We start from the raw sequence: 11,869 nt of genomic DNA, 5'->3' as shown, positions 1-11,869 counted from the left end.
CATTAAAGACCCACTGCTGCCAGGACTGCAGTGAATCTCTCCATATCTCCTGTGCCCTTTTGCTGTGGCATGTTACAGTCTTGTGGACTTTTGGTAGTGGGTACAAAAGAGGTTATATTTATCACAGGAATGGGGAAATATTTCCAGGGCAGAGTTATAGCGCAGAGAGAATTCTTAGGAGCATTCTATTGTGTGGCTGCCTGGGTTCATAGGGACTGGGTTTCATGACCCAAACACCCTCTCCCAGCTTTTTGAAGTTGTTGAAATATATTATGTGCTTGTTAGCTCTTTCATTCTGATGCACAAGATGAAGTTTTGCTTGACTCTAGAACTAAAAATCTTGAGGACAGAGGCAGCTGAACCCTGTCCATTCCTGACTCAGGACAGATGGGTGCTGGAGCTGGCAGCCCAGGAGGCAGGAGCATGGCTTTGAGCAGAGTTAAGGGAGCACATTTCACTCAGCAGTGCCAGCAAGGAAAAGGGTTCAGTTGTAAAGGGGAGTCACTAGTGTTTGCATGCACCTGCACTCCCAGCTGCAGAGAAGTGTGTAGGCAATCCAGGTAAGAAAATTAATGAGCTTTGCTTGACAAACTGCCCCAGGGGAATTCCTGAAGCAATTTACTTTTTAGATATATAGCAGTAAACATGTAAAAATTTAGACTAGCTCTTTATGAGACATAAAATTGCAAGGGACTTGTAGTGAAGAGGAAATATGACTTGGTAACTAGATAGGAAATTAATAGCTCAGCTAAAGGCAGAGTTCAGACAATGAACTAAAATGTTTTTTCTGAAGGATTTTTCTATTAAGGCTAATTGTAACAATAGCTGCTCAATAACATAATCCTCAAGCAGCATGAAATGCTTCTGGTCCCATGCACTTAAGTTTAGCTGAAAGAATTTACAGGCCTCTAATAGAGCTCCAATTTTATGAGAAAACTTCTGGTATTTGTATTATTGCTGCTTCTGGACTTCCATCAGCTTAGCTGGCCACTGCCAGCTCTTAGCTCTGGCCACTGCCTATTCTGCAGGCAGACTCTTACAGTCAGCCCTGATGCACATTTACTTTTACAGAGCTGAATCAGCCTAATGACCAAACTCAGTTCTGATCCTGGGAGAGGTGCAGGTTCGTTTTCAATTAGCTGTGTAGACAAAGGACTTGAGAACATCTTTGCTGGACCAGAGGTAACATGGAGGTGACCAAAAAAGCACCAAACAGCTCACATGTTCTCAAGAGGTATTGTATTTTCACATTCTCACACTGAGTTGCTGTAATAATCAGTTGCTACAAGCCACATGAGATGAAATTCTCATCTCTTTTCTCAGCAGTGCCCCTGTTCAAAATTAAATCAAGATGTGCAGTGCCCCAACTGCACCTATGTCTGTCATTGAACAGCATATTCAGGGAGCTTCCTGGCATGCTGTAGGTGCTGTGTGTGTTTCCATTCCTCCTTATTACTTGTCTGTTCTGGAGAGCTGGGAGCACCAGGGTGACGTTCTTGATTTTCCCTCTGGGCTGGTCACTACAGGTTTCCAGGCAGCTGCTGAGTCTGGATAATTTCAGCACCTGGCTGCTCCTCTGTCACTGTTTTGGAAAGTGAGTTCTTTATTCCCACTTCATCGGGGGCTGATGCTCCTACCTCATGATATTTTGCAGCCGGGATGCTTGGCCACCCCCCAAGCTGAGGGTATAGGATTAAGAGAAAGATAGGGCAATGAAAACTGAACTTCTATCTGTTTGGAATTATATCCTCAGGTCACACAAGCAGGGATGAAATCCAGGCTGTCTTTTGCATGCATAGAAATCTTGAGTTACAGGGTTGTCAGTGAGTGTGTTGAGCCTCATATGATGCATGGAGATTGGAAAGAAGGACAAAAGACCTCCTGGTCCTTTCTGTGTGATGCTGCATTTCAAGCTGCCAGCAGTGAATGCAGGAGCTCTCCAGTAGCCCTGAGTCACTGGAAAGTCTGGCTAGGCTGGCTCTATGGGACATGAAGCCTTGTCAGGATACCTCAGCTCAGAACCAAAACCACATCTCTTTTACCACAGGAGGCATCAAAGTGTTTACAAACTCAGGACATTAAAGCAAGTAAATGATTAAGGGTTCTCACAGCAATTTTTGCCTCCTCCAAGGAGTTTGAGAGGACAGAGATATTGCATTCCTGCTGGTTTTGTGCTAATTGGATACATGTCAGACCTCTGTCTGCCCAACGCTCCTTTTTATTTGGGGCACAAATAAAAAAAATAAACAGTGACTTTCCAGTGCTCCTACCACAAGCTAGTGCTGAAAATGAAATGATATTCCCATTTTTTTCTGTTCACTGTTATACAGCTCCTCCAGACTCTTACTTTACTCTTACAGAAATACCTTCTCTGGCTATAGGTGTCAGCAGTCAGCTGAAATTCCTTTGTGCTTCAGCAAGCAGCCAGGCAGCACAGCCCTATAAAACTCTGCTCCCTTGCCTCTCTTTTCATTGCTTCACCTGTTGTTGCCCTTTATCTAACCAACAAGTTCCTACTGTTTCATCACTGCCTTGCAAGGTCTGTGCTCCTGGACTGATCATCAGTATTCATGGGATTTGTCAACACCATGATTTTATTGATGCATTGAGCATATTGAATGCTTTCTGTGGAATTCCCAGCCCCTGTGTCACTGTCACCTGGGAGAATCTCAGCTTTTATGAAAGAAAGTACTCTGTAATGGTCACACAGAAAAGCTGGAACACAAGGTCCTAGTGCACTCTGTAAAGTCATAAAGCTGTGGGCAGAGGAACCATTAGAAATAATGGAAAATATTGGAGTTCTCATTTCAGTGTTTACAGCATGGCTTTGGGATTTGGGGTTGGAAGTGCTGTGAATGTTATCCACAAGCCCTGCAGTGAGCAATTGTTAGCATGGGGTTGGATTGTCTGCAGCTCCCACAGAAAAATTGTGTACCAGGAGGAGGCAGCAGAAAAGTCTGACAAAAGCTTCTTACAATGGATTCAGCCTCCTGGAGGGGTAGAGTGGACTCTGCAAACTGGCAGGAGCAGAAGGTACCCAGTGCTGTGAACATGCAGACTCAAGGGAATGGTGCTGGCTGCCTGCCTGGGGTCTGCACTGCCTTCAGACAAAACTTTTGCCTGCTTGGTGTGGAAATTGGTGACTTCTGACCTGCAAATCAAACCTGGCTTCTGCCCTGAGCAGTCTGCAAACAGCCCATGCACCAGCCTCCCACAGCTTGTCCAGAACCTGCACTGCTTCAGATTCACATTCAGATGAGACACCTCCCCTAGCAGTGATCCAGCTCTGCTGCCTTCCTTGCCATGTTTGGATTGATCATCAATCCAGGTGTCCATTCCACACACAGTCAGTGATCTATAGAACAAACGGATGGGAACATCAGACATTGACCTGTTCAGAGGAAGACAGTGAAACAAACTGCTATTTCAGGATGTCTGTGGCCTTTTCATTGGAAAACCTTAATAAAAAATGCTTATGTTGCACAGGAAATCTGGTTAGTCTCCATGAAAGAACCTCTCAATTGTTAATCTCATTTCTGCCAGAGACTAAAATTTGGCTGCCGTGATCATTGTCAGCCTGTTGATCTAATATTTGTAATCATATCCGTAATTACACAGCCAATCACTTTTTAACGGGCAGTAGGACCTCAGAAAAATGCATCTGGCTGGGCTAGCAAATCCACCCACTCTAGAGGTTCCTGCTTCTAACTTGCCTAGCTCATAATATTGAACAATTTGTAAACTTCCACTGAAGTCCATGCAAGCCATGATTGATATTGTTCCCCTTCACTGTACAAATGCATCATTTGAGTGTTTTGATTCCATTTATCCTGTTGGAATATAGCCAATAACCCTGTTATGAGGTGAAAGACAGATCAGCTGCTCCAAATATCTTAGGGAGACGCAGACTGAAGTTAGTTAATAAGAAGAGAGACAGTCTTCTTACGAGGCAATGAGTCAGATTATTTTTTAATTTCCTTATATCCTATAGATAGCATTTTGATTTCCTTACATCTTAAAGAGAGCATATTCATAGCTTGGCATGTAGCATAAGTGAAAATACCATGACTGTACATGCTACGGATTTTTCTGTCTGAAGAACAGATATTTAAAACTGAGACTTCTACTAAACTATCATCATTACAGTACCATGCCTGCTTCTCATCTGTCTCGCTGTGGTTCATATTAGTGCAGAGGAGTTTGTAGTTACTATAGAGATAAGGGCCATAAATTTAGATTCTCAAATGACCAAATGTCAAATTGGACACCAGAAATCCACCAAAATCCTCTGGAATCACATCGTTGTGAATTCCTTCTTGTCTCCTCTTGGAAATCATGACCTTCACTTGGCTGGGGGAAATGCCTAGAAAAACTCAGAACCTCCAAAACAAGATTCACAGTGTTGGGCTGTGTTTAAGACATGTTGTATAATATCTGCTATAGAAAAAGTTTAGCATCTTTAAAGAATAAACCAGGACCAAAAGAAATGGAATTTTCACTTTCCGTAGTCACAGCTGATTCCTGAAACTTATCAGCTTTCTGGGAACACACCACTGCTATCTAGGTTTCAGAGGAGTGTCCTACTCACTTTGTAGATAATATGGATTGCATTTGCCCAAGCTGTGGCAGGGGGATTTCACCCTTGTGGGGATGCTCACTTTCAAAGCCTCAGTTGTTTCTCCACAGGAATAGTGCTTATGTTAAGCAAAAAAGAAATAGTGTCTCATTATCAAGAAAAGGTAAAAAATAGGGAAAAAAGAATGTTATTTGTCACTCATATTGTAGAAAAGGAGACTATTTCATATCTTAGCAAAGTCCTCCCCCAGAGCAGAGAGGAGGTGGACTGAGAGTGGAAGTCAAAATAATGGGACAGGGCTCTTGACTACCTTCCAGGGAAACAGTGAGAGTTCCCATTGAATTGCAATAAAACCAACTTGGAAATGCTTCCACTTTACCAAGTAGTAACTGCACTCCAGTCTGAATAGCCAAAAGCCGGGACTGGTTGATAAAAGACCCTGAAGTCCCTGTGAATACTCTGAAACTTCAAAGCTTAAGCAGAAGACAGAAAATGAAATATAAAAATGTTGACAGCGTTGCTAAGGAACCAATAGCAAATGTGGCATGTTCCTCTTGATTCCTTTCTGTAACCCAGCTGCCATCCAGGCTCTGCAGAGCTGCTGCAAGGCCAGGGCCAACTCCAGCCAGCTGGCCAGTGCTGAGACAGGAGGATGGAGGGAGAGTGCCTTGAGGATGCCTACCAGCGTTGTGTAAATAAAATAACACTACCCCTTGTTTGTCACTCCATCTTTGACAGTCTTGTGCACTTTTGGCACCACATAAGAACCTGAAGTGGTGTTTTGGATCAGCCAGAGCTGAGGGACCACATGAGCCAGCAACGAGGAGAGATTTTCATGTTCAGAGGCCACTTCCTAAGAAAACTCCACAGTCCTTATGAGAATAGTTGAACTCGGGGGTGTTTTCCGGGAGTTTACAGAGCCACAGATAACACAGTTGCCCAAAATAACAATGCAAGACCAACAAATGGTTTCCAACAGCCACCTAAATGCAGAAAAAGGGGAGAACTCTGTGACCGTGTGATGCAAAATGCAGTGTTCCCTGCTGTTGGATGCAGAACTGAATTTATTTTTTTGCAACAGTGCTACATTCAGTCTCAATTAAATGCACTCAACAGACCCATTTTCAAGTGTAATTCATACTGCATGACAAATTCTTCGTTTACAAAAGGAGCATCCCGAGATAAAAATGAGTAAGTCTTTTTAACAACAACAACAACAAAAAATTCCCAAGAAAGCAGGTTTTAAGAGAAGGAAATGATGTGCCACATACTACTAGGAAGCAGACAGTCCAAACGCTTCACACTATAATCATTGAATCATAAAATGTCTTGGGTTAGAAGTGATCTTAAAAATCATCTAGTTTCACCCCCCCTGCTGTGCACAGGGATGCCATTCACTACATCAGGTTGTTCAGGACCTCATCCAACTTGGCCTTGGACAGAGTATTAAGTGTATTATCCTGGTAAGTGTAACATTTGAATGATATGAAGGAAACCAATATAGAGAGCTGTATTTACAGCAGGCAATAGAGATAATTTAATCAACTATAAACATATGTTTGAAAGCCTTTTCTAGGGCTGACTTTATGTGAGACTGAAGAAAGAAATCTGTATCAGGGAGGGACAGAGTTTTTTAATAGACATGTTGTAGAAGATAAAATCCAGCTTCAGAGCCACAGTACCTGCACAGCTCCTATGCTTTTCCAGACAAGATTAGTATCTCTAAATACTCTGGAATTCATCACCCTGCCAATTATTAAAAAAGCCCATATGAAGCAAGATCCAAAGCAAACAGGGATCCCGCATTTCTCATTTGTCACTCCACCTGCCAGTACCACACACATTAGACTGAATTCAGGGCTTTCTCCAGATGTTTTGGATAGATAAGACTCCTGCATAGCCTCTACAGTACATGCTGACACATCCGTGAAGGGACTGTGGCTCTTACTTCCAAAGTTATCTTTCAATAAGAGTATATTTTTTGTGAAAGAGCCAAGGAGAACTAAAAAAAACCCCTCCTCAGCAGCTAAAGGAATCATCTGTAGAAACTGCTTCTTGAGGATGACTGAGTTGACTAACTCAACAGATTCAATTTGCATTATTAACAATAAACATAATTACATAGATGTATCAACAATACTTCCAGATAGTGCTGCAATTACAGGCTGATTGAACAGACTGTGCATCATGAAATCAAAGCCACAATTACTCAACAGAGAATGTGAACATGGTGAGACACTTGTGCAGTATTAGATTACAGTGCTGCAGGAAATGACAGAGGAGCCGTTACATTATAGTCAACAGATTAATGCAGAACCAGTACTTCAGGGAGGAGCAATTAAAGCCAACATGTCTTCAGTTCCAGTGGCAAGGTGGTGAAGCTTGTGGCTCCTAGGTTACCAGGACCTTGTTTTTCTGATGTCTCATGCAATTACTTCCCATTCTCCTACACTGATGATAGCTCTCTCCCTTCTTTCCAATTTCCACTGCCTTTAATACTCCAGTGCATTCAGCCACTTATGCTTTTCATTGTTAGAGCCAGCCTTGTTTTCTGTCCACCTCAGTGGGCATTGGGACTGTCCCTAAACACTTTCTGGCAAAGACTCTCCTCCAAACTCCTGTTTTTAATGAAGGCTTTGCTGGTGTATTTGTGCAGATGGCTCTGCCCTCTGGCCTCTCTGCACTGCACTGTGAGGAGAAGACCTGCAGCAGGCATAATGACTTTCCTGGGCTTTGCAAAGCAGGAACACTTGCAGCATTAGATGAGTAATTTTAACAACTCTGCCCTTTCATGACGGAAAACATACAGATCATTAGCAGTTAATAAAACAATGGAGCACACAGATTTGGCAAACATTTATTACTGTCTAGGAATTTCAGACTCACAGCCTAAGTAGTAGCCAGTATAATATTTAGAAAGCATTTGTGTCATTAGAAATACTGCTTTCTCAGAAATAAAAGGAAAAGTCTGTTTCTTCTCTTTACATAAAAATTATTTCACTATCTTTTCATAATTTGATTGAGTCCTGCAAAGTGAATCCAACTAATTTATGTGAATATTGATGTAATTACTGAAGAAATGTTCAGTTTCTTAAAACCCTCCCCAGCTATTAGTGTATTGATGGGTTGACTCTGAGGACCACTGCATGATGGGATCTTTTCAACATCAGCAATCATTAATTAGCCAGGTGAAGAACTCTGTATTCCATTTAGAGGATAACTCCATATTTGATCACATCTTTTCGTCTGTGCCCCAAATATAGTAAGTTTCTTATAGCATAGTCTTTAGTTCCAGCTTTCCTAAAGCTACCAAAAACTCTACAGAATTTTAACCAGATAATATCTTAGACTTTACAAAAAAAATTAGTTTCTTATTACATTTTCCTGCCAAGCAACAAGGAAGCAACATAGCAACATCATTCTGTGCTCACTGCTGAAGTACCACAGGATCTTCTCTTACCAAAATATGAGGCCCAAGAAGCCCCACTAGCTGTTATTTTGCTAACCTCTGCACAGTGAGAAAGGGAAAAAGGTATGTTCTTCTTACACTCGCTTTCCATTGGGTTTAGGATTCCACTTTGCTCTGGCTCTGCTCTCACTCCTTGGAATCCTTTGGGCCAAACTTTGCCATCATTTATGGGAATGTATTTGCCACCAGGTGGATGAGGTGTCTCTGATACTTCTCACACTAAGGGAGAAATAGTTTCACTTCAGCTCTTGGATGGTGAGACTGAGGCAGTCTGCTTCAGCTACCAGCCTGCCTGCAAGACTAGGAGGCTTAACTTAGGGGAATTGGATGTTGCTCTGAGACTTCCAGATGATATCAGATAAAGACATAGGATATTATAAACAGAATTTTTAATAAAATTACTACTTCTGCGGTATTCTGAAAAAAATATTCAAGGTGTCAAAGTCTGCTACAGCATGGAAAGATTCCCAAGAGTTTTATTACCAAAATTTTTGAAAACATTCATGCGCTTCACATGTTTTGAATTCTGCTTGTCTAGTTCTAAATAATTCCTGCTCCAAGAACTCTGCTTTTCATTGGTAATCAGACCACAACAACCACACGTTATCAGAGGGAGCTGATATGCAGATGAGTCAATAGCCAGAAACTCAGGTGAGCTATCCGAATTAATAGATACTGCAAAAAAATTAAACATATTAGTTGTGGCACTAATCAACACCTACCACAGCCAGCAGGCAAACAGGATGGGACAGAAACTTCATGATGTGCCAGCACACCTCAGCCCCCAGAACAGAAGAGGGAACTAAAAGTTATGCCATCCTGTTTATGCTGTAGTAAAGCACAGTGGGATTAATACAGCTCTGAGAGTGAACACTTGCTGTACTGCTCAGCTGTCTCCTTAGTAATTATTTAGCTAAGAAACAAACACATATTTCCATTTCCTCATGATTCTTGCTATTCAGCAGTTGGTAGTTTTTCTTCATTTCCTGATCTCCCTCTCTCAAATACACACATTTTTGTGCAATACCTTCCTTCAACTGTAACAGTATGCCAAAATGAACTCTGCCCTTTGCAGATAGAAATTGTTTTTTCTACTCTATTCAATTTGGCATCATTTGCCCTTCAAATAAGTCTTTGCTGTATTAAATTTGGTCCTTTTGGCTACAGAACCAAAACCAGATTTGCTCAACTTTATTTAAGGTAGTTGTTAATCTGGAAAATGGACAAACATGTCGCTTCCTCACAAAGCTAATTAGGGATATCTGGTTGGACATTTTGACATTTTTCTTTGCAAAGTGTTTGGGGGTTGTTTTTTTTTCCAAAAATAAGACTATGGCAAGGGTTGGTTACAATTCATTTCTTTATTCAAAGAAAGCTTAACAAAAAACTTCAACATTGTCAACTCATTCTACTTGCTTTTTAAACTAAAAACATATATTGCCTTTTCAAGTGGATGAAAAAAAAACTTAGAATCAAGTTTTCACAGAAAATGTTACAGTATACTCCAAGTTTAATTAATAAATCTCTTAAACTAGTTATTGTTAAAATTAAGTGCATCAGTTATTTTAAAGAATGGTCTCAGCAATCTTTCGTGTATGACCTTGTTCAACCAATACAAGTAATCAAATCTTCAGAGCAAGTCTGTAGCTAATGTTGTCAAGACAATTCATTTTTAGTGTACCTAAATGTTGCTTTAATGTGGTTGCTGCCAAGAAATAAAAGTTTACAACAGTAAACTATGCATAAATATGTTTAGGAATATAGTAAATGCCAACTCAGATTGTGTAAATGGAGGACAGCATATCCAAGAACATGAAGTTCATCCAGATTATTTCTAGCCATGAAGAAAATGTAGTTTTCAAATTGTTTAGGAAGTAAGAGTGTAAGGACTCCTCCTCTACTTTAGCATCTCCTTTCCAATGCACAGTAGAATCTGTGCACTTTGGAAATTGCTTCAATTGGAGTAGCTGAAGAGTCTCACTGGAGTTTTGGCACCACCAATGGTGGGAAAACGCATTGCTGTTTCAGAGGGATAAGCTCATGGCTGCAGTCCTTACCTCCTACTCTGCTGCAGCTGCTTGGTGCTAATCCACAGCCATGGAGCTGCACTAAAGGTGGACATCTGTCTGGGCTCTCCAGAGAAACAAGGAATTAGCAAGGTGCCTTCATTTCCTATTCTTCCCTTCCCTTGGCAGCCTGGCCAGCCCAGGGAAGCAGAGGCAGGGTGAGGGCTCTTTGTGCCTGGGGACGCAGCAGAGTCACTGCAGAGGTGCTGGAGCTGCTCTCGCCCGCACTGGGAGCCAGGCACAGACACCAGGAGGGCAAAGGACCACAGCCCTTCCCAGCCAAGAAACACACACTGTGACAAGGAAGAGCAGAGAACTTGTGGCTGATGGTTCGAGTCAGGAACCATCAGGTGCAGCTTTTCTAAGGGAATGTCATCCTTGTGAATGCCCAACAACTCACATCAAAGGGGTTTCAGTGAGAGCCATTGATGGAGATAAGGCTGAAGCTTGTTGGCTTCCACTCCTTTTTGAAAATGAACTGGCTCAAATGTACAGTACAGACTTCAGGAAAAACAGTGGAGGTAAAAGTGACATCGCTATTTTTAAAATAATTTAAAAAACCATATTTGGTGATGGGAGAAGGAAGAAGTAATCATTGCCTGACATAAGGCACTTATTTGAGCACCTTAATATTAAAAGTCATGTCCATAGTCCCATGGATGGACAATATAATGTAAAAGACTTCCAGAAGGTGAGAAGCCTTATTTTGAGTTTGGAAGAGAACCTCTGCTGAGTTGTTTCTGAGTTGTTTCTGTGAGGAGCCCATAAGGGTTACTATTCTGCTCATAATTATCCTTCACATTGTTACTTGCTAATTAGTAGGTGGTAGGAATACCTTCCACCTCTGAACTGTTTGAATAACTTGTAAGCAGCAGAGAAGCTTAATGGTTAATTTGCTACTTTGACACATGCTTTTTGTTTTTCTTTTCTAAAAGAAAAAAATCCAAATAGTCCTTAAACCCTTGCAATTTGATTCATTTATTGAAGTTGATGTAAGTAAAGCCCATTTATGAAAAGAGGGTGTCCAAATTGCAGCTTTTGAAAACTCAACCCACTATATGTAGCTGCAATGGCAAGATCAGTATTTTTCCAATCTATGGATTTCATTTTATGCAAACATAAAAAGCTCTAGGCAGCTAGACATATACTAAGAAAGACAAATTAACATCAACTACATAAGCAATCCTAGTAATTTCCTGTGTGTGCAAAGGGAAAATAAACCTCTTTGCTATTTACTAATCCCAACCCAGTAGTTCCCCAGCCCTCAGCTGCCCTCTCCCTCCTCAAAGGCCTGGGAACAGATCTGAGGGCTTTAGACTATGCCTAAAAGATCAGCAGTAAGCTTGCTGCAGAAAAAAGAACAGGGGTAGAAAACACCAACTAAAAGCAAAGCACAAAAACCCCCACCCTTTCTGAAAAAGTCTCAGTATTTTTTGATATGAAGAGCTTTTTGGTGCCCCTGAGGCTATGTTCATCTTTAACAAACAAGGGCTCTGTGTTCCTTCCTGTTACCCCAGCTCACTTTTTTGGGTTTGTTTGTTTGTTTTGTTTTGTTTTGTTTTGTTTTTTTATAGTAAGCATAACTTTAGAAATCATAGGCCCTTGGATCATTTTAATTTTTTATACAATATTTATTGTTTAAAGTTCCTATCTTGACATCATCTGTACTCTGCAGCCAGATTGAAATTCAGGATGTGTAAAGTTAAGGCAAGCAGCCAGGTTACAGAACCACATTTGTATTTCATTTCCAGTTTGCCA

The sequence above is a fragment of the Zonotrichia albicollis genome, chromosome 6, assembly GCF_047830755.1.
Source record: "Zonotrichia albicollis isolate bZonAlb1 chromosome 6, bZonAlb1.hap1, whole genome shotgun sequence".
Taxonomy (NCBI): Eukaryota; Metazoa; Chordata; class Aves; order Passeriformes; family Passerellidae; genus Zonotrichia; species Zonotrichia albicollis.
This window is presented reverse-complemented; position numbering follows the sequence as displayed.